Source organism: Ahaetulla prasina, chromosome 4, assembly GCF_028640845.1.
Source record: "Ahaetulla prasina isolate Xishuangbanna chromosome 4, ASM2864084v1, whole genome shotgun sequence".
Taxonomy (NCBI): domain Eukaryota; kingdom Metazoa; phylum Chordata; class Lepidosauria; order Squamata; family Colubridae; genus Ahaetulla; species Ahaetulla prasina.
In genome coordinates this window covers 96,242,389-96,264,841 of record NC_080542.1, presented here as the reverse complement: position 1 = coordinate 96,264,841, position 22,453 = coordinate 96,242,389, and the positions used below count along the sequence as shown (strand labels likewise).

The 22,453-nt window shown below is 35.2% G+C and overlaps 1 protein-coding gene across 2 annotated transcripts in view; it reads left to right on the top strand.

Annotated features, from left to right (window-relative positions):
- Positions 1–22,453, top strand: part of RARB (retinoic acid receptor beta) — a 506,722-nt gene that overhangs the window by 139,700 nt on the left and 344,569 nt on the right. The window contains exon 3 of one of the 2 annotated variants that reach the window (XM_058184373.1): positions 7,576–7,661. The exons of the other annotated variant lie outside the window; for it this stretch is intronic. The gene's annotated coding sequence lies outside the window, so the exon portion shown is untranslated. The remainder of the gene's footprint in view (positions 1–7,575; positions 7,662–22,453) is intronic. 2 annotated transcript variants of the gene reach the window in all.

Sequence of the window (22,453 nt, the reverse complement as noted above, 5' to 3'; positions counted from 1 at the left end):
TTGGTGGTCATGTGACTGGATGGGTATGGTAGCTGGTCATGTGACTGGGTGGGCGTGGCTATGTGCATAGGGACTCCTCAGAGGGCTGAAAAAAGTCATTTCTGACTGGTCTTCGCACTTATGACCATCCTCATATTTATGCCCATTGCAGCATTCTTAACAACCATGTCACTCATTTCACAACTGCTTCTCTACACCACGGCTTCAAGATAGGGCACAAAACGTAAAATGTGAGGACAGTTGTAAGTGCAAGGACCGGTCAAAAGTGCGATGACCTATCAAAAATAACTTTTTCAGCCCTCTGAGTAGTCCCTATGCACATAGGGACTATCCAGAGGGCTGAAAAAAGTGATTTCTGACAGTCCTTGCACTTTTGACCAGTCCTCGCACTTATGACCGGTCACCATTTATGCCTGTTGCAGCATTCTTAACAACTGTGTCACTCATTTCACAACTGCGGTGCTTCATGTGACCGGGTGGGTGTGGCCAGGTGGTCATGTGACATTGCTTCTTTGCCCTAATGACAGCTTGCTGCAACGGTTGTAAGTGTGAAAAACATTTATAAGTCACTTTTTTCAGTGCCATTGTAACTAGTCAGGGATTACCTGTACAAAAGTACAAAAAGCTTCTTTGCTTGCAAAAAGCTGCCCTAAATACCAATCATTAGATTAGAAATACCTGCAAACTGGAGTTACAAATCAGGCAGGGTGACAGAGCACCTTGAGGAATTAAACTGGTTAAAATGCAATGATAACTATCAGCAGCCAACTCTTCCTCATAAAGTGAAATCCTATAGCGGAGAGGTCATTTAAGCTCTCCAAAATGAAGCAAAGGAGCAAACAGTATCTGTTGCTTGTTAAACCAATTACCAGAACAAGTAGACACAGAAACTAGCCAGATTTCCAAAGCTGCTTCTTTTCAGGAACAGAGATTAACCTTTTCCCTTCTAAACAAAGCTGACTAGGGAAAATTATCTCATCACTAAACACAGGATTAAACATCACCAAGCACAGAATTAAACTTCACCAAAAAACAGTTTTAGACCACAAGTCAGAAAGAATATGTAAACTCACGTTTCAATGTCAATCTTTCTAACTAGCCAATAAGCCTTGCTGAATTACACTCATCTTGGTTACTTGTCATTAAAAGCTTCTGCTTCGTTATTCAATTATTTCTTCAAAGTGCTGATCATTTCATCCTGGCTGGAAGAACTCCAACAGGAGAGTATTTCCTCCCAATAGCGGTGTAAAAAGCTTAAAACAACCCTTCCCCTTTAGGAAAGTCAAGGAAAAAAAAACTCCAAGAAGCTCTGGAACAGTAAGTCTAGGCATACTCCCAAGAATGTAATAAGGATTAACAAAGAGGCAGTTTCTGTAAGCAGGGCAATAAAGATTAGGCTAGGAAACAACACCAGAAAGTTGTAATTCCTTACAGGATTAACCCTGTAAAGTGGAAAAAAACAAAAAGATTTCTTCCAACACCCGGTTCTCTGAATTGCTTAACAACCGGTTCTATTGAACCAGTGCGAACTAGTAGAATCCCACCACTGGCCAATTCTATGTCACTTGTGTGGGTGGTACCTGTATGGAACAGCATGGGGAAGGAATCCAGGGTTTCTGGTGAGGGTGGGTGGGAGGAAAGAAAGATCCAACCTCTGTGTGTGTATGTGTGTGAGAGAGAAAGTGTGTGTGTGTGAGAGAGAGACAGACAGACAGACAGACAGAGAGACCATACAGCTAGACTAGGAAAGCTGGCTGCAAGAGGAAGAGAAGTTGGGTAAGCTGTTTGGGGGAAGGTTTTTTGGAGTCTTTTTTTTTTTTTTTTTTGGCCGTTTTCAGGCCAATTTTGGCTCGAAAATGCCCCAGCCTGTGAACAGCCCAGAAAATGGCCTGTTTTGTGGGCATTTTGGGGCCATTTTCAGGCTGGTTTTTGGACCATTTTTCAGGTGAAAAATGGCCCGAAAATGGCCTGTTTTTTGGTCTGTTTTCAGGCCGATTTTGAGGCGGATTTTGGCTGGGGAAAAAACATGTGAAAACTGCCCCAAAAATAGGCAGGGGCAGGGCCAGATGGTCCAATTTGCCAGTTCTCCGAACCGCATAGAATCGGAACTTTGCTGGTCCAAACCAGCAGCATCCCACCTCTGCCTGGAGCTGCTTCTACATTTCCTTATTAGAAAACACGTTTGTCCATTCAGTTTCATGAAAAAAAAACCCAACAACGGGTAAAGTATGCCATTCTCAAACTATATTTTGCTCCTCATTTGGACGTGCTACATCATATATACGGTAGTTTGGGTTTTGTGGATGTCTAGATACTAAATGCCAGATTGTTATAAGAGGAACTGGATTTTCCAATAGATGAATACTATGCTAGCATGGTTTTTGATTGTATCTAGATTTAATCACTATCAACTTGATTTCAGTTGGTTTATTCTAAGGACAAACTTTCTGGATCCAACTGAATGGATTAGTAGGGTATTCGTTCTTTCCTATCTAAACATTTTTCTAGTAGTTGTGATTGAAGAAGTAGGTACACTAAATAAGGATTATTGTAATTGAGTCCCTGACTGATCATAATTTAATAATAATAATAATAACAGAGTTGGAAGGGACCTTGGAGGTCTTCTAGTCCAACCCCCTGCCCAGGCAGGAAACCCTACACCATTTCAGACAAATGGTTATCCAACATTTTCTTAAAAATTTCCAGTTTTGGACCATTTACAACTTCTGCAGGCAAGTTGTTCCACTTAGTGATTGTTCTAACTGTCAGGAAATTTCTCCTTAATTCTAGGTTGCTTCTCTCCTTGATTAGTTTCCACCCATTGTTTCTTGTTCTGCCCTCAGGTGCTTTGGAGAATAGTTTGACTCCTTCTTCTTTGTGGCAACCCTGAGATATTGGAACACTGCTATCATGTCTCCCCAGTCCGTTTTTTCATTAAACTAGACATACCGAGTTCCTGCAACTGTTCTTCATATGTTTTAGCCTCCAGTCCCCTAATCATCTTTGTTGCTCTTCTCTGCACTCTTTCTAGAGTCTCCAAATCTTTTTTACATCGTGGTGACCAAAACTGAATGCAATATTCCAAGTGTGGCCTTACCAAGGCATTATAAAGTGGTATTAACACTTCACATGATCTTGATTCTATCCCTCTGTTTATGCAGCCCAGAACTGTGTTGTCTTTTTTGGCAGCTGCTGCACATTGCTGGCTCATATCTAAATGGTTGTCCACTAGGACTCCAAGATCCCTCTCACAGTTACTACTATTAAGCAAGGTACCACATATCTGGTACCTGTGCATTTTGTTTATTTTTGGCCTAAATGTAGAACCTTACTTTTTTCACCGTTGGATTTCATTTTGTTAGATAGTGCCCAATGTTCAAGTCTGTCAAGATCTTTCTGTATCTTGAGCCTATCTTCTGGATTGTTGGCTATTCTTGCCAGCTTGGTATCATCTGCAAATTTGATGAGTTCCGCATGTATCCCCTCGTCCAAGTCATTGATGAAGATGTTGAAGAGTACTGGGCCTAAAACAGAGCCTTGGGGTACTCCACTGCATACTTCCCTCCATGCGGATGTAGTTCCATTGAGGACTACATGTTGAGTGCGGTTGGTCAGCCAGTTACGAATCCATCCGTCTAACCACATTTTTCTACTTTATCTAGTAGTAGGTTATGGTCTACTTTATCAAATGCTTTACTGAAGTCCAAGGTAAATTATATTGACAGCATTCCTCTGGTCTAATTTTGTCCCTTTGTCAAAGATAAGATTAGTCTGGCATGATCTGTTTTTGACAAACCCATGTTGGCTTTTGATTCATGATCTGCTTTGGAAAACACTTTGGAAAACATCATGATCTGCTTTGGAAAACATTTTTTGAATTTTAGGATTATGGGTTATGGGGAATATGTCATCAGAGCCCTGGAGTTGTAGGAAAAGTTTATGTTCCTAAATTGGCCTCTTATTTCTTTGTTAAAATTTGAAAGGAGACATTGAATATCTTTTATAACTTTTAGTGCCCCAGCAAGTTTGTTTAGTCTTGCTGTTCAAGAAATCAATTAAATTGCAATTGCAATTAATTTTTTTATTACAGAATTTGTTTTTCAGTTTATAGTGTGCTATTCTTCAGTTCACAGTTCATTGCACATTTTTAGCTGCCATAGTTGATGCTTTTCATTACCAACTGGTTTTTTTTAAAAAAAATCAGTAGAATCTACTTTTTATATCCTCATTGTTTCAAGAATCTTTTCACTCTTTTTAGTTGTCAAACCATACCTAGTAAAAGGATGCTAAATGGACCATGAGTCATGGTAACATTTCTAGACCGATAAGTAGCATGTTCTTATTTTATAGGGATTCCTGAGAAATATTTGCTCATATCTTAGTCTGCATAGTTTAATAGAACTTTAACAGAGAGACAGTTTGGTTTAGTGCAGGGGTCTCCAACCTTGGCAACTTTAAGATTTGTGGACTTCAATTCCCAGAGTTCCTCAGCCAGATTTGCCAACCTGGGAGTTGAAGTCCACAAGTCTTAAAGTTGCCAAGGTTGAAGACCCCTGGTCTAATGGCTAAGGCACCAGGCTTGAAACCGAGTGAGTTCATGTCATGCCTTAGCCATGAAAATCAGCAAGGTGTCTTTGAACCAGTCATTCACTCTCAGTCCAACTCAGCTCACGGGTTTGTTGTAGTGAAAAAAGGAAGAGAAAGGTGCATTAGATAGTTTCACTTCCTTGAATTATTGGTAAAATTAATAAGGCTGGGAAATAAATAAAGAAACAAATAAACAAAGGCAGTTTTGCAATGAGCCTTTTGTAAATGTTCTCATTTTCATTGGAATAAAAGCTATATTAAGATACAAGATCAATAAGAATAAAAAGCTTATAACATTGCCTATTAATCCATTAATAAGAGGAATGAATAGGATAGTTCAGTTCATCTGTGAGTTGAATGAGTTATTGCCAGTATTTTTAATTTTGTTTTTAAAGAAGAGGGTCCTTTCATACAACACATTATTGATTTTTTCTGTTAATGTGATGCCTTAAAAACAGTTTCTCCTTAGTAGAGCTTCTTAATTACTAATTACTCTTAATTACAAATTCTGAAATACATTAAATGGCTTCCAGAAAAGCCTGAAACAAAATAAAAATTAATTTGGTTTTAAATATACAAAATCATGGCTATTTAAAACTAAGGAATATTCAGCATAGTATGCATTTAAAGCTTTTCAGACAGGGAATAGTATTAAACTTCAGAAATATTCCGGAATGGTCATTTTAGTTTTTAAATTGCATCATTTTCTTGAGAGACAAATTGATTACCTTTGTGTGCATTTTTGCATGCATGTTATTTTTTAAAACATTAAAAGCTAGTTTGGTCTACCTTTTAATACAATGAAAAGTGGGAATGTTAATACATAATATGCTAGTTATTTATCACAAATGTATATGCAAAACATGCATATTCTAGTCACTGTTTTCCTCTTTGTCATACCCCATCTTATGTGTTGTTTTCACTCGGTCAAATCCACTCTTTAAATGTAACTATTTATTTAGTTGTTGACTTGTCTAGCTGCCTGGACAAGACCCTTCAGGTTTTCTGGCATTTTTTTTTTTAGAAGTGGCTTGCCTTTGCCTTCTCCTTAGAGTCGAATAACAATGACTGGCCCAGTGTTTGTGTATGTGTCCATACATGTGCCATATTTTCTATAGTTTGGTAATGTTATATGTTGGTAACATATGTAATCATCAAGAAACAGATAATGGCTACTACATCTTCCAACTTCAGCAAGTAATTTAGGAGACTCTAGGATTTTTTCCCCCACATATGACCTTTGTTGATAAATGAATTTCATTATTTTAACAACCATGTAATGTATACATCATTCCAAAGTACTTTATAGAATGACGAATGGAAGTAAGGTTAAGTGAGTAGTTTGGTTGATAGGACTATGAGCCACAATGGATATTCAGTTGTGATATTCCCATTTAGTGAAAGACAGAATCATCTATTCTCAGTATTAAAAGCATTTAGGATTAGTAGGAATAACACTGGAGAAAGGAAAATATTTATGAACTGAGAACTGCAATCTATTTCTATTCTGTTTGAATTCTTCTTATTCACAAGGGGAAAGCATATGAAATACAAACTCAATTGCATAGAGACATCTAGCCTGCAAGCATTAATTTTGATGAATAAAATTGGTTAAACGGTGTTGGTATATGATTGGTCCTATTTTGATCATCAAAATCTCTGAGAAAAATGGATGATTAAGATAATAGGATAACCAAAGAAACAAAACATATTAATTATGAATATGAATGTTAACATCTTTTTTAGTGTCAGATTCTGATTGAGAGAAGAAAAATAGCTGTCATACTAATATTTTGAGGACTACCTAGGGGGTATGAGGGTTCAATTCTGTGTGTTGACTAACTTTGGAATAAATATTCATAGCAGCTTTGTAGCTTTGGATCATAACTTTGATAAAAAGATGATGATTTTTTTAGCTGAAGTCCAGATACTGTTGAGCCACAATATCTACTGCAATCCTAATTGGTATTGCTGAAAGTCATAATTAACAAAATATAAAAGACGACAAGTTCTCTAGCTCTTTCTTAAGTATGAGCTAAACTTCTAAGTCATTTGGAGATACATTTTGAAATGTTGCCTGAGGCATTTAGTATATATAAAATCCTTGCTGTATGCGCGTAGTTAGAACTACTGCTGAAAAGATGCGATTAGACACAGTTTAATGGTCAACTAATATTTGTGAAATTAGGTATGCTCCAAATCTATATTTAGAGAACTATATAATTGGTCCTGTTTTCAGATATGCTAAGCAGTTTTTATTGATTTCAAACAGATGTAGATTTCTTAAAGTTTGACATTTTGTCTTTAAGTGTCAGCAAGTCACTGGAAAAAAGATTAAAAATAAAGACTTCCTGACTATTAAGGAAACATCATGCTCATTTGACCTTTGCCAAGGGGAAAAAGCAAAAGGACACAACTAATATAATAACAACAGCAATGCTAATTTTAACATGAAGCTACCAGGCAATTTGATTTTAGAGTTTTATGGGTTTTTTAAAAGACAATATTAATAATTACCACAACTAATTTATCCATGCTTTTGTGAGGTTGTTAAATTATTTTTCCATATAGTGATATGCTGTGTAATATTTCTACATATTTCTGTATCAGCCTTAGACTAGTAAATTTTGCAAGTGCAAAATTTACAAGATGTGCAATGATATCTGAAGAACTAATTAATTTCAGGCATATTTCCTGCTTAGCTAGACTATTTTCTCTATGAGATGTTCCAATCCTTCTCCAAAGTGTAGAATAGTTATATTAAAAGAGTATTGAGGTTTTTGCTGGTCTTTCTGTCTCAGCCTTGCTCAGCTCTGCTAAGTAGATTAGAATAGGTGCTTGTATTGTAGAGGCATTTGCAATGTACATTGAAAATATGAACCACTAACTTACATAGTGTTTGAAAATGCACCTAAGGCTAGAATTTGTGAATCTTTGTGAATCTTATTGGTTACTGCTTATAGTGGATTTTTTTTTCTACTTGTATAGATCAAAGTCCACTCATCTGCTTTAGAGAGGGAGAAATATTTTGTTTGCCTTTGCTGGTGTGATGGCTGAACTTTGAGATGTTGGAGGTATGTTCTGTTTCTCTAGAATATGACAAAACAACTTAGCTCTAAACTGGATATATTTCCATCCATTTTGGACTTACTTCCAATTTTTTTGCTGTTTCATGCTCCTTCTTTATCATCTTCTATAGCGGGCTTTCAAACACATTTATTTCTGTAATGGTAAAAGCATCATTATTGTTATTATCATTATCAATTCTAGCAATATTCTTATACTTCCATAATAACAAAATAGAAATAGATTGTGCTTTCTTATCTAAGCAATGTACACTTTGCATGTAATAAATTTTGATCACCTAAGTACATATACTAATATTCGGTTTCACTTTATTAAATAGTATGACCTCTTGGAAGTTGAAATTGTAGATTAGTATATACAGATGTGTGAATCTTCAATTTTCAAAACCCCTCAGCTGGCACAGCCATTGAAAATCACTGACGAAAGTTGCTATGTGTATGCTGCATGCATAGAATGGAAATAAGACACTGTTGTTGATATAAGGAGCTTGTTAGGTCAGACCAAGAGTATACACTTTTGTGTGCCACACAGTGACTAACTAGGCACATTCAGGAAACTCATAAATATGCACAGATAACTATTGTAGATGATCTTCTTCCATTTCCATTCTCCATCACAAGTATTTCCTTTTGGTTTAATATTGTGGTTAGCTGCACAGTCACCCAGATGTTCAAACTGGATTTGTCATTTTTATCCACCTATCAAGCCCTTTCCAAGAACCTGAGATAGTCAGATGTTGTTTGATGGTGCTATAGGTATTGTTTCAGGACATAACCTCTTCCAAGTAAACCCCCCAAGGTTTTTGGACGGTATTTTTTTGTGTGCAATTGATTGATGGTGACTTTTGTCAGTATTGGAATAGTGCTCCAGTGGTTTGGGATTGCACCCAGGGCACCTATTACTATTGGTAGTATCTTTTCTTTCTTTTGTTATAGTTATTCTGCTTTTATTTGCAGGTCTTAGTAATTTTTCCAGTTATTTCTTTTCTTTTTTGCTGTTTTCAGGAACTTCAATGTCTGGTCTAATGAAAAGAAGAACAAGGGGAGGTATGATAGCAGGGTTCCAATATTTAGGGGCTTCTATAAATATGAAGAGGTCAAACTATTTTTCAAAACACCAAAAGGCAAGGCAAGAAATAATAGATGCAAAAGCACTTAGACTTATATACTGCTTCACAGTGCTCTTCTTGCACTTTTCTTTTAAATACTACATGACAGGAATGACAGAGGATGATAAGAGCTTTGAATTTAGGAAGATATAAAGTATCAGGTTTTACTCATTCCTTTTGTACATGCTGTTTGTACATTTACAATCCTCTTGTAAGTGCTGTTTGTATAGCCAAAATTGTAGAGGAAGGCTAGAAGCCTTACTGAAACCTCTGATGTCTCTACAAAGCACTGGAATGGTTGATTCTCAATTGTATCTCAAAATTCATTAATGCATTGAACATAAGGGAACAAGCAGTTTTAGACCAGGGCAGCCATGTTGTGGCCAAATCCTAAACCTTACACAACATATTGGGATGGTTTCAAAAGACAGCTAATCATTGGAATTGCTATCATCAACCTACTTGCAACATATCACACTGTTAACCATAAAATATTGCTATATACGTTAAATAATATCATCAGAGAAAATAAACTTACCAGGGTCATTGGCACCTTCCTCCAGAACTGGAGATTTTATGTGATGCTGAATGGTAAGTAGAAAAACAGGCTGCCACAACAAAGTGTATTGTCTCCAACATTGTATAACATATATATGAACAATCAACCAGACCCTGACAACATGTTTAATCATCTAGGCATACAATACAGCCATGGCCGCACAAAGATCAACTTTGATGAGGTAGCAGGGAAACTTGGGGTGCATCTACACATAAGAAATAAGATGCTGTCCACCATCTCCGGATGGTAGGAGAAAGGAAGGCGAAATTAAAGAAAAAGAAGTGATAGTAATGGAAGAAGATCTTTTACAAGTGTTGGATGTGCCTAAGATGGGATCAGAGATTTCAAAAGAGCCAAGGATGACAAGAGCGGCTGTCAAACGTAAGGAACAAGAAGAAAAGGCTTAACAGGCTCAATCTGCTATTACAAAGACGGAAACAGTGGGAGGAGCAAGGCCCAAAGAAAGATATGATTTGCGGCTGGTGCTTCAAAAGTTTCCGATTGCTGATAATGGCAATTAGACTTTTATCTTGGAATGTTAATGGATTAAACTCACCACAAAAGAGAAGAAAGATATTTCATTATTTGAAGCAATTTAAAAATGACATTGTATGTTTACAAGAAACACATATTAGAACATTAGACCAGAAATATTTGATAAATTCAAAATTGGGAATACATTTTGTTGCATCTGCTACAGAAAAGAAGAGTGGACTAGTTGTTTATATAAAGAGTAATTTATCTGCAACATTAATTGAGGCGGATAATCAAGGAAGATATATTGCTATTGAACTTTTATTGGAAGGAGAAAAATACTTTTAATAGGAGTTTATGCACCAAATCAACAACAAGAAAATTTTTATAAGTTTTTACATAAAAGAATAATATCTTGGGATTATAAAACTTATATATTAATGGGTGATTGGAATGGAGTGATGGATACCCAGAAAGATAAAAGAAGTCTTAGAAATATTTCCAATCGTGTAAAACTGCCAAAGGCATTCTTTGATTTGATGGAAGATTTAGAATTGAGAGATGTATGGCGAGAACGCAATGAAAAAGAGAGAGATTTTACATTTTTTTCTGACAGACATCAATCTTTTTCTAGAATTGATTTCATTTTAATTACTAATGATTTGTTTTTCAGAGTGAAGAAGACAAAAATTTGTTCTAGAACTTTGTCTGATTATAGCCCGGTATGGATTGAGTTAGATCAGGAAAAAGAGGCCAGGAGGTCGTGGAGGATGAATGAGAACTTGTTCAAATATGAACAAAATGTAAATGAATGTAAAACTCTAATGAAGGAATTTTTTTCTTTGAACATGGATAAAGGGACACCTATAGAGATAGTTTGGGACACCAGCAAAGCTTATATGAGGGGAATTTTATTAGAGATGAATAATAAATATAGAAATAGACTGCACAAAAGGCGAAAAGAACTAGAAGAGGAAATTAAAAGGAAGGAGCAGTTATTGGTATGTAATCCAGGAGATAGTAAAATAAAAGAGTCAATAAATATATTAAGAGGTCAATTTAATATGTTAATGGCAGATCAGGTGGCAACTAATTTACAATATGCAAAACATAATTTGTTTAATAATTCTAATAAACCTGGAAGGTGGTTAGCATATTTATTAAGAAAGAAACAGAAACGACGTATAATTGATAAAATAGAATATAGAGGTAAGGAAGTATATCAGCAAAATTTGATCAAAAAAGCTTTTTTAGAATATTATACTAAGTTATATTCTAGAGATGTGATTAATGATAAAGATATAGATAGATATTTACAGGACCACGGTATTTTAGAAATTACAGTAGATCAAAGGGAAGAGTTGAATCAATTAATTTCTTCAGAGGAAATAGTGTTTGCAATTAAGCAGCTTAAAGCGAATAAAGCACCAGGTACAGATGGCTTGACAACTACTTATTATAAAAATTTACAAAATGAGATGATTGTACCACTTAAGGAGTTATTTAACAGAATACAAAGGAGGAAAAGCTCCTCCTTCATGGAGGACAGCTTTTATCTCATTAATACCTAAAGAAGATCGAGATGGTGTTAAACCAGAGAATTATAGGCCAATATCGCTTTTAAATACTGATTATAAGATATTTGCTAAGATACTAGCGAATAGATTGATGCCACTGATGAATCAATTAATTCATAATGACCAATCAGGATTTATTAAGGGGAGACAGATGAGATATAATATGAGACAAATTGTAAATTTACTTGAATATTTGGAAAGAAACAGCCAGGTTTCAGCAGCATTCCTCTTTTTGGATGCGAAAAAGCTTTTGATAGATTGGATTGGCAGTTTTGTTTAAAGTAATAGAAAAAATGCAATTTGGGGATTATTTTATTCAAGCAATTAAGGCTATATATCAAAAGCAAACAGCTCAAATAATAGTAAATGGTGGATTAACAGAATCTTTCAAGATTGAGAAAGGGACTAGACAAGGATGTCCCTTGTCACCATTATTATTCATTCTAACTTTGGAAATATTATTGAGTAAGATACGTGGTTTAGATCGAATAAAAGGAATTAGAATTAAAAATCAAGATTATAAATTAAGAGCGTTTGCAGATGATTTGGTTGTTTCTTTATCTCAACCAATACATTCAGCTGTATATATGATGGAGACAATTGATCAGTATAGTAAGGTATCTGGGTTTAAAGTGAATCAACAGAAGACAAAAATGATAATTAAAAATATGAATACACATCAGAGGGAAGAATTAGAAAGAATAACTGGATATGAAGTAGTTAAAAAGGTTAAATACTTAGGAGTATACATTACAGCATCGAATGTAAAATTATATAAAAATAATTATGAGGTATTGTGGGGAAAAGTAATTAAAGAAATGGAGAAATGGAAGAAGTTACAATTATCATTGTTGGGAAGAGTGGCAGCTATAAAAATGAATGTTTTGCCTAGATTTTTATTTTTGTTTCAAATGATTCCAATATTGAAGAAAGATGCAAATTTACAAGAATGGCAAAAAGGGATTAATAATTTTGTATGGAAGGGTAAAAAACTGAGGATAAAGTTAAAAATAATGCAAGACGTTAGGGAAAGAGGGGGTTTAAAAATGCCTAACTTGAAATTGTACTATGATGCAGTTGTTTTAACTTTAATTTCTGATTGGATTAATTTAACAGAGGACAGGATTTTGAATATAGAAGGTTATGGTTTGTTATATGGATGGCATGCATATGTAATATATGACAAGAAAATTGATAAGACATTTAAGAATAATATGGTCAGAAGTGCGTTGTTGAAGATTTGGAAAAAATATCAATATAAGTTAGATGGAAAGATACCAATATGGACCATCCCCAGACATATGATAGAGAATATAAATATATTACAAAAAATGGAAGTTATCACTTACAAAGAGCTTTTGACTATGGAAAAAGGGGAATTACAGTTAAAATCTAGGGAGAAATTGAGGGATGAAGGAAAAAATTATACATGGTTCCAGTATGGACAATTGCAATCTAGATGGAAAATAGATCAGAAAATTGGTATAAGGCAAAGTGATGATAATTTGGTAAAACAAATAAAAGATCAAGGTCAACAGCATATAAAGAGATTATATAATGTATTGGTTGAAATTGATTCAGAAATGGAGTTGGTTAAAGATTGTATGGTAAAATGGGCACAAAATTTTCAACAACCTATAATGTTAGAAACATGGGAAAAAATTTGGGTGAGGAATGTTAAATTCACGCAAGCACAAAATTTAAGAGAAAATTTTTATAAAATGTTTTATAGATGGCATTTAGATCCTAAAAAACTGTCATGTATGTATCCAAATGTGAAAGCAAAATGCTGGAGATGTGATTGTGAGGATGCTACCTATTATCATATATGGTGGACTTGCAAAAAAGTTAAAGCCTTTTGGATTAAAATATGGTGGATTATGCAGAACATTTTGAAAAAGAAGATCAAGTTTGTTCCACAGTTCTTTTTATTAGGAATAACTTCAGATTGCACTGTTATAGAGACAAAACTGATTCTGAATTTAATAACTACTGCAAGACTATTGATTGCACAATATTGGAAGAAAGAAGACTTACCTACAATTGGAGAATGGATTAGTAAAGTATCAAATTTAGCAGAAATGGCAAAAATTTCTGCCTACTTGAAAGACTGTACACAAGAAAAATATATTTTGGAATGGAGGAAGTGGATTGATTATATTCAAAATAAGTATCAGATTAAAAATATCAATTAGTTTTTGAGTGAAGTTAGGAATTGCTATGTATTAGTTTAAGAAAGAAGGAATTGATAGTGTGATGGTGTGAAATGGAATATGTTTTATGTTATATTTTAGATTATGTTTGTTAGTTACAATACCCTGTATTCTGTTCTGGGAAGTCTCGGGGAATGAGGGGGAAGGGAAGACTATAAATTGATTGGTTGCCATTGTACAGGAATAATGGTAGAATTAAACAAGTTGAATGGTGTAATGTCGGGACTGCTCGGCAAACACTCCCGAAGGAAAGGGTAAGGAAAGAGGAGTAAAGAAGGAAGAAAGTAGGTAGGCAGGTGGGTAGGGAGGAAAGAAGGGAGGGAGAAGAAAGGATAGGAGGAGGAGAAGAAGGAGAAGATAGAGGGTTAGAAAGGATGGTAGTGAGAAGTGGGAAAGAGGAGGGGAAGTAGGAAAGCGAGGAGAAGGTGGTGGGGGAAGTTTAAGAAGGATGAGAAGGGAAGAAAGGATTAAAGGGGGGAGTGGCAGTCGAGCAGCCCTGATTGAGTATAATTTGAGTATAGGACTGATTGTTGGATAAGTGATTGTATTGTACACTGGTCAAATTGTGGGAATTATTATGGAAAATAAAAAAATTTTGCTTTAAAAAAAAAAAAGAAATAAGATGCTGTCACCTTCAATGAAGCAGTAAATTTAGTGACAGGTTGTCTCAAACCTACACCAATTGAGAAAATACATTATCTCACTGGCATTGCCTTGCCAAAGATTAGGAGAGAAGTAGCAACAGATGCAGCGAGAACTAAGCAAGAGAATTATTCGCGATATGCTCTGAATGGACACATGCCTCAAGCTGCCAACTCTAATCTAGATTTATCACAAAAACATTAAAACTAAAATCCTACGGCATTTCAGGACCTCTCTACAATTGGATAAATGCCTTCCTATCAAACAGACAACAAGTGGTCAAAATTGGCAACGCTCTATTAAATCCTGTTCCTGTCAAAAGTGGCGTTCCGCAAGGTAGTGTTCTTGGACCAATGCTCTTCATACTATACATAAATGATCTCTGTGACCTCATCTCAAATTATTGTGTTCTCTTCGCTGACGACGTCAAACTATTCAATACCACTAACAATACTTCTACTCTTCAAAATGACGCTGACTTTTTTTCTGATTGGTCTAAAACTTGGCAACTTCAAATATCAACCAGCAAATGCTCAGTCTTACATATTGGTAAAAAGAACCCTAATATCAAGTACAAGCTTGATGGACATTACCTTACTGATGACCCCCTACCTGTCAAAGACCTTGGAGTTATCAAATGACCTAAATGCCAAAGCCAACTGCAACTACATAGCAAAAAAAGCTCTAAGAGTTGTAAACTTAATTTTACGTAGCTTCTTTTCCAAAAACTCTACACTACTAACCAGAGCATACAAAATTTTTGCCAGACCTATTCTTGAATACAGCTCATCCGTCTGGAACCCATACCACATCTCTGACATTAATACTATCAAACGCGTCCAGAAATATTTTACTAGAAGAGTTCTTCACTCCTCCGAAAACAACAAAATACCTTATACCACCAGGCTTGAAATCCTGGGGTTAGAAAACTTAGAACTCCACCGACTCCGACATGATCTGTGTTTAACACACAGAATCATTTATTGTAATATCCTTCCTGTAAAAGACTACTTCAGCTTCAATCACAACAATAAAAGAGCAAACAATAGATTTAAACTTAATGTCAACGCCTTCAAACTTGATTGCAGAAAATATGACTTTTGTAACAGAGTTGTTAACGCTTGGAACTCACTACCTGACTCTATAGTCTCTACTCAAAACCCCAAAATCTTCAACCAAAACTGTCTACTATTGACCTCACCCCATTCCTAAAAGGACTATAAGGGGCGTGCATAAGAGCACAAAAGTGCCTACCGTTCCTGTCCTATTGTTCTCTTCATTATAGTATTATATGCATACTTTTACTTATACCTTTACTTATATATACTTTTTCTCATGATGAATTATTGTTTATGTTAATGTTTGTACAAACTGTTGTGACAAAATAAAAAAAACATTCTTGAGGGTACACAAGAACTAAATTCAATTAAAAGATGGAGGAAGGAGACCTTAAAGCAAGGAATAACATTAAAGGAGGGTATGGTTAAAGAATCTGATCTCCTTTATCTCCTTGGAGGGCCCTGAATAGGTTGAAAATTGAAGTGCCTATAATATGCTCAATATAATATCAATATAATATGCTCAAGTGGAGGCTCTTTGAGGATATGTGAATGTGGAGAGACACAGAGCACGGTCGATCGGCTGGTATGTCACCTACCAGAAACATGTATTGATAATGACTTATTTTTTGCCAGTGACAAAGCCAAAAAGGTAGCTTCATTCTGACAGTTTAAGGGTTTGATCTAGATAGGGGAGAAGAATTATGGATGGTACAGAGAATTGTCTGCTGTGTTCTTTGGTTTCTGAGAATTGTGAATTATTATTAGAATCATCTATTGCTTAATATCATGAATCTAAGCTACTACGTTTAGGTGAAAGATATATTGATTTAAACATTGCTCTAGTCTAGCAATCCTTTCACCACTTTTACTCTGGTCACTAGAGACATATAACCAGAGGTGATGTAAACACCTGAAAAAAATGTGTAGCTTCCAGCCACACAAGAAGTCAAATATGAGACAGTAAGTCGGGATTGCCTTTCTTTCGGGAGAAAACTACCAATTATTTCTCTTTTTTCTTCAGCAGAAAAAGTGTAAACATTTTGAATCTCTGCAGGAAAAAATGGAGAATCTTGAAGACTTTCTATTAGTCCCAGTGAAAAGAAAGGATATCATTGCATTTCTGATTGAATTAATCATAAAAATGCTACAGGATCTTATTTTGAAAGTTGGAGATATGAATGGTGCTACCATGACATTCAGCAACAAGATAATAGGATGTTCCATGACCTCATGTGATCCTTAAGTCACTGGTTGCCCAAGGCTCTCATTTTAGACTATCAAGAGTGGTTTATAAATGCTTCCATGTGGGTTTTGTTTATTTATTAATCAAATTTATATAGCTTACCATCTCAGGAGAATTGATTGTGGGCTACTTATAATAATTTATCTCAAGGATCAATCAAGGAGATTGTATTTTTAAATGTGGTCTATTTCTGTGCAAATGACTGATGGAAAAAGGAAAAAAAAGGGGGAGGAATGGGTGAAAAAGGGGAAAATACAAGACAGGCAGGAAACTCCATTTCTCTTCTCTTGAAGATCAAACATGTTCCTCTGAAAACACTTCCAAAAATCTAAATTATTTCTAGGACTGCTTAGCAATTTCTCCCAAGCTTTTCAGTTTTCAACAGAAATTTAATAGGATGATTTTTTATGCTGCCTTGAGCAGTGTAGAAGTTAGCATATTATAGCATTGCCAGGAAAACTGTATCTTATAACAAGAAATCCTGTTTGCCATAATTCCCATAAACTCTATCCACAGTTGTGATCATTTTTCAGTTTAAGACATTTTAAATTTTCCCACAGATTATGAAATGAGCAAATGACCCCCCTAAAGAATAATTGGCCAATGCTTAAATAGGATAAGAGCTATTAACTTTCTTACCTTGCTGCCTCTGAGGTATTCTGCAACCTTGAAATTTGCAAGGATTTGAGGGGGATGAAGTGAAATTTAAATAATTTGTAAAAATTAATTAAAGTACATTGTATAGTATAGCCTTTATTGTTATTGTACATCATGTATACAATGAAATTGGTTAATTAAATTATCTGTTAATTAGTGGGAGAGTCTGAACTAATGTAAATTAAATGTTTATGTTTTTTCATATAACAGCTTACTCATACCTGAGAGTGTATCCAAATTATTTGGAAAAAATTGCTAATACTATTTTAAATAGAAGTGTCAAACTTGTGGCTTGCAGATGTTGCTAAATTATAATTGTCATCTCTGACTTCTTTTTTGGAGCAACATCTGTCGGACCACAATCCCACCCATTTGCCTTACAATTTTTAAGAACATAAAGATGTTTTTTCTCCTAGTTACTTTGATTTAACAACAAAGCAAAGAGGAGAGTTGGAAAAAAGAAGCAACTTATCTCTCATTTTCTTTTTTTGCTGACTTCTGTTCAATTTCATTCAGAAGTAATTGGATGCGCTGTGCCTAATTTTTCATGAAATAGCAGCACATTATCATGATATTGCCAGTATCTTTGCTAGTTCCATTGTCCCTTTTGAAAGTTATATTCTGCTTCAAAACAATTTGCTGTGACTGCTCTTGTTTGCTTGCCACACTAGTCTTTGTTCTGGTTGAAAACATTGATTTATCACTGTATGTAATTGATGGCTGTGGGGAAGGTGGACTATAGCTATTGCTCCTCCTCTTTTAATCTAGCTTTGCCTAGAAATCCAGGCTGTGGGGCATTCTCAAGGGAACCAGACTGGGAAATTTTTTGTATACCCAATGGGAGCCCATTAATCATAGTGAAGAGTCTCTTATGGACTGCATCCACGTTTGTGAAAGGAAAACGAAACAGTGAACTCCCACAAAATGACTTATTAGGAGAATAGATGTTAAAGTAAATGTATTCATTGAGGTAGCATTAAAAAAGAGTTGTTTGTGCATCACTAATTGCACCACAATATATATTTTGGGATGGAGATTATTCTGGTTAGACTCGGTAAGATACTATGTGAATCAGGAAGGGAAAAATAAATGAGTATAACAGAATAAAAGAAATAAAAATCAAACTGCTTTTGAGAAATAATACAAAACAGATAAAATATATTTATACCTAAAATAACAATATTTATAATTGTAGTATAATATAAAATGGATAACTTTTCATTCAGAAGAAAAACTAGATTGGGAGCTGAATGCCCTTCACTGGCAATTAAGATATTTACTTAATTTCCAGGTGGTTCTTAGTCCTGTATTATCACTGAACAATTCTTGAATGTGAAACAGAGAGCTACTGTACATTTTAAATGTATAGGGGATACATTTTAACAGTTTCCTGTTCTACTTGACATACTAATATTGAAAAAAGAGGTGCCAAATACCGTAATAGCTATGAAAAAACTAGCCAAAGTCAAAATTGTCTCTCTATGTAAACATCTTAGCTATATTTGTAGGGCATGTCAAATTTTTCAACTTTTAATTTCCAAACATTAGGAGTTCTCAAAAGTTATGACATGCCTTGAGGAGTGTAAAGTTATTCTGGTTACTTTAATATAATTTAGATGTGCTTGGTAAGTAACTACATAAATATCATAAGTTTTTAACATTTATTTTCATTTGATAGTATATTCAACAAGATTGGCTGTGCAAAAGCAATTTGTCAAAAGCTATGCATTGAATTGGATTCAGATATAATAATAAATATTTTGGTTCTATTGATTTTAATGAATCAACTACTTAGTTTTGGGATGATCAAAGAGATGGAGTTTAGAGCAGGGATGAATAACCTTTTCATTAAACTAATCTGTTGGAGTAGAGTTGTATGCTGAAAGGGGTGGAGTAGAAACTTTTCTATCTGATCTTTTTTTCCACTTTACTCGGCATCCCTATACTCTGTCTCTTTCTTCTGGATAACCTCTGATAAGGAAAAGACAAATGACTTTTGCCAGAGGCTTAATTTAGTTGCTCACAAAATACTTGACATTTGTATATAAGTTGGGTGAAGTGAAAACAAGGGCTGAAAGTTACTGAACTCTGCTTAGAACAGAGTCCAATGTTATATCCTGGGTGTATTTACTTTGCCCCCATGATGCCTTAGACCTTATTCCAGTGGTGGGATTCAGCCAGTTCGCACCACTTGGGGAGAACCGGTTGTTACCTTTCTGAGCAGTTTGGTGACTTGGTTGTTGGAAGAAATCATTAGGGCAGAGAACCGGTTGTTAAATTATTTGAATTCCCATATCTGTCTTAGATGTGATAAAGTCTTATGAAAATCATTTTTATCATAGATAATGCATCTCACCTTAAGGTAAGGTAAGATTTTTTAAAAAGTATCATGCTTAAGATGTTTTTGGAAGCAAAGCTATTTAAAATTAAGAAAACTTTGAGGCTAAAGAAGCATATATCATAATAATGATTACAGTGCAATGTCAAACAAAAAATATAATAACCAGAGGTTTTTTCCAGATCAATTTAACCAGCTATTGCTATTGCTCATTAAAGTCAAAGGTATTTGTTTTTGTAGTAAATAAAAATGTTACTCCAGCACACTTACTATGTAACTCAAGTCAGCTTCTTTCTTTTTTACTAAAGAGTTTTCATGTCTGCTTGCTGTGTCAGTAAAATATCATGATTTATTTCACCCTTTGACCAACGTTTTTACAATCCTTCACCTTTTCATGGCATGTTCAAACTAGCTCTGTAATTGCTAAGCATGATTAGTAATTGTCATGAACTTATAGTGGCCCTTTTCTGTGATATTATATAAAAATATCTTACTGGAGAGAAATAAATAGAGTTCTATATACATTTTAATCCCATGCTGTCAGGTTTTTCTCCCATATAAATAACAGTGAATCACAAAAAGGAGAATAATAACACATAGCACAAGATACTGCTAACGTGGCAGGAAGAATCCTCAGACTTAGTGGATTTGGAGGCATCATCAGACTAGGACTATCAGATCCTGACATCTTATTTTAAAGTTTCAGTGTAACTATTGAGAGAAATGTAAGTAGGAAGCTCTGACTTGTGTTCTTAAAGATCTTAATGATTCTTTTTCTTGCTCTGATCTAAACCAGTGCTTCTCAACCTTAGCAACTTTAAAATGCCTGGTTTTCAAACTCCCGGCTTGCTAGCTGGGGAATTCTGGGAGTTGAAGTCTAGACATCTTAAGTTGTTGTGGTTGAGAAACACTGATCTAGACTTCACTTCATTTTTTTTTTTCTCTTTGGAGCTCTCAGCTAGTTCAAGGTAGCATTCAGAAGTCTGGCAGAACAAAGAAATGAAACATATGCCAGTCCTTGCTGGATTAAACCATTCTCTTTGTTACAATAATGAGTCAGAGAGTATGGGACTCTTATAATAAGACAGGAGAAAAATGGATAGCTAGTTGTTGTATTCCAGTTATTGGTAATCAGGGACAGGCTGTATCTGATCCCAGAGAGAACATATAGCCAATAATATAGCCTTATTTACTATGAATTTGTACAATCTGCTTTTATAATACTCCAGTAGTAGCTTCATTCTGTATTTTAATAATGTACTTCATATAGGAGTACTTTGTTTGTCTACCCCAAGTTTATGTAATGCCCCACAATTTGGATATTATCAGTGAGATGGAATTGTTTTCTTTATACCCTTGCATAATTTTATTAAGCTCTTTCTTCTTCTGTAACTAAGATACAATTTTTATTTTGACTAAACTACTTAATTGCCATAGTACAAATGGCACTTTGACAAATCGGTCACCATCATAGATATAAACGATATCTATATACCAAAGGGGACAATTAACAACTGAAAAGAGGAACAAAAAGACCAGAAAATCTCCTCACTAGCAAGCAACACCCAGATGATTAGAGATTAGTGGTTAACATTACATCTATACTCAAGCAGCAAACAATATCCCAATCAAGGAATTGCTAAATAAGCTAACAGTAAACAGCCCAACTGAAGAATCACAAGTGCACTGACAGGCAAGAATAGAATATAAAATGAGAGCAAACAGCACTCCCAAGTAGCACAGATAATTTATTTATTTATTTATTTATTTATTTATTTTATTTGATTTTTATACCGCCCTTCTCCCGAAGGACTCAGGGCGGTGTACAGGCATAATAAAACCAACAATACAATATACAAATTTAAAATACGATTTAAAAAACTTATTTTAAATTAGCCCAATGATTAAAATTTACCATACTAAAAAACCCCGTTTAAAATTAATAAATTTAAACAATAAAATCCCATTTTAAGCCAGCCCCGCGCGGATAAAAAGATGAGTCTTGAGTTCGCGACAAAATGTCCGAAGGTCGGGTATTTGGCGTAAACCCGGGGGAAGCTCGTTCCAGAGTGTGGGAGCCCCCACAGAGAAGGCCCTTCCCCTGGGGGCCGCCAGCCGACATTGTTTGGCGGACGGCACCCTGAGAAGTCCCTTTCTATGGGAGCGTACGGGTTGGTGGGAGGCATAATGTTATGAAGTTTGGGTAATGAAATGTCTGCTGGAAAACAACCAAGGTCAGAGAATACCAAGGATTCTTTATTTACTGAAATTGGATATTACATAATCTTGCACGTCTGACTGCTGTAGATTCCCATCACTTCATATATGCCAAGATCTCAAGATATTGTTTTGTTTCTCAGAGCTTAAAAACTATTTCAGACCCTTTTGTCTAAATATTAATTTCTGCATATTTCTGTCAGGGTCATCTTACTTACTCTATTCAAGTATTGTCCTATGAAGCTGCACATGACTTGACTCCAAGATTTATGTTTATGTATGTACTTGAGTTAGAATATCTCTGGCCCCCATAATAATGTACGGGATGCTTAGGGCCTCTGGTGGCTCAGACTGCTAAGACAGTCTGTTATTAACACAGCTGCTTGCAATTACTGCAGGTTCAAGTCCCACCAGGCCCAAGGTTGACTCAGCCTTCCATCCTTTATAAGGTAGGTAAAATGAGGACCCAGATTGTTGGGGGCAATAAAGTTGACTTTGTATATAATATACAAATGGATGACGACTATTGCTTAACATAGTGTAAGCCGCCCTGAGTCTTCGGAGAAGGGTGGGATATAAATGCAAATAAAAAAAAAAGGTTCTATCTCTTGAAAGAGCCAATATGAACTTGAAAGCAGCTCTTTTTCATAGTGGCCCCATGTGGTGAAATATGACCAGAAGAACCAAATT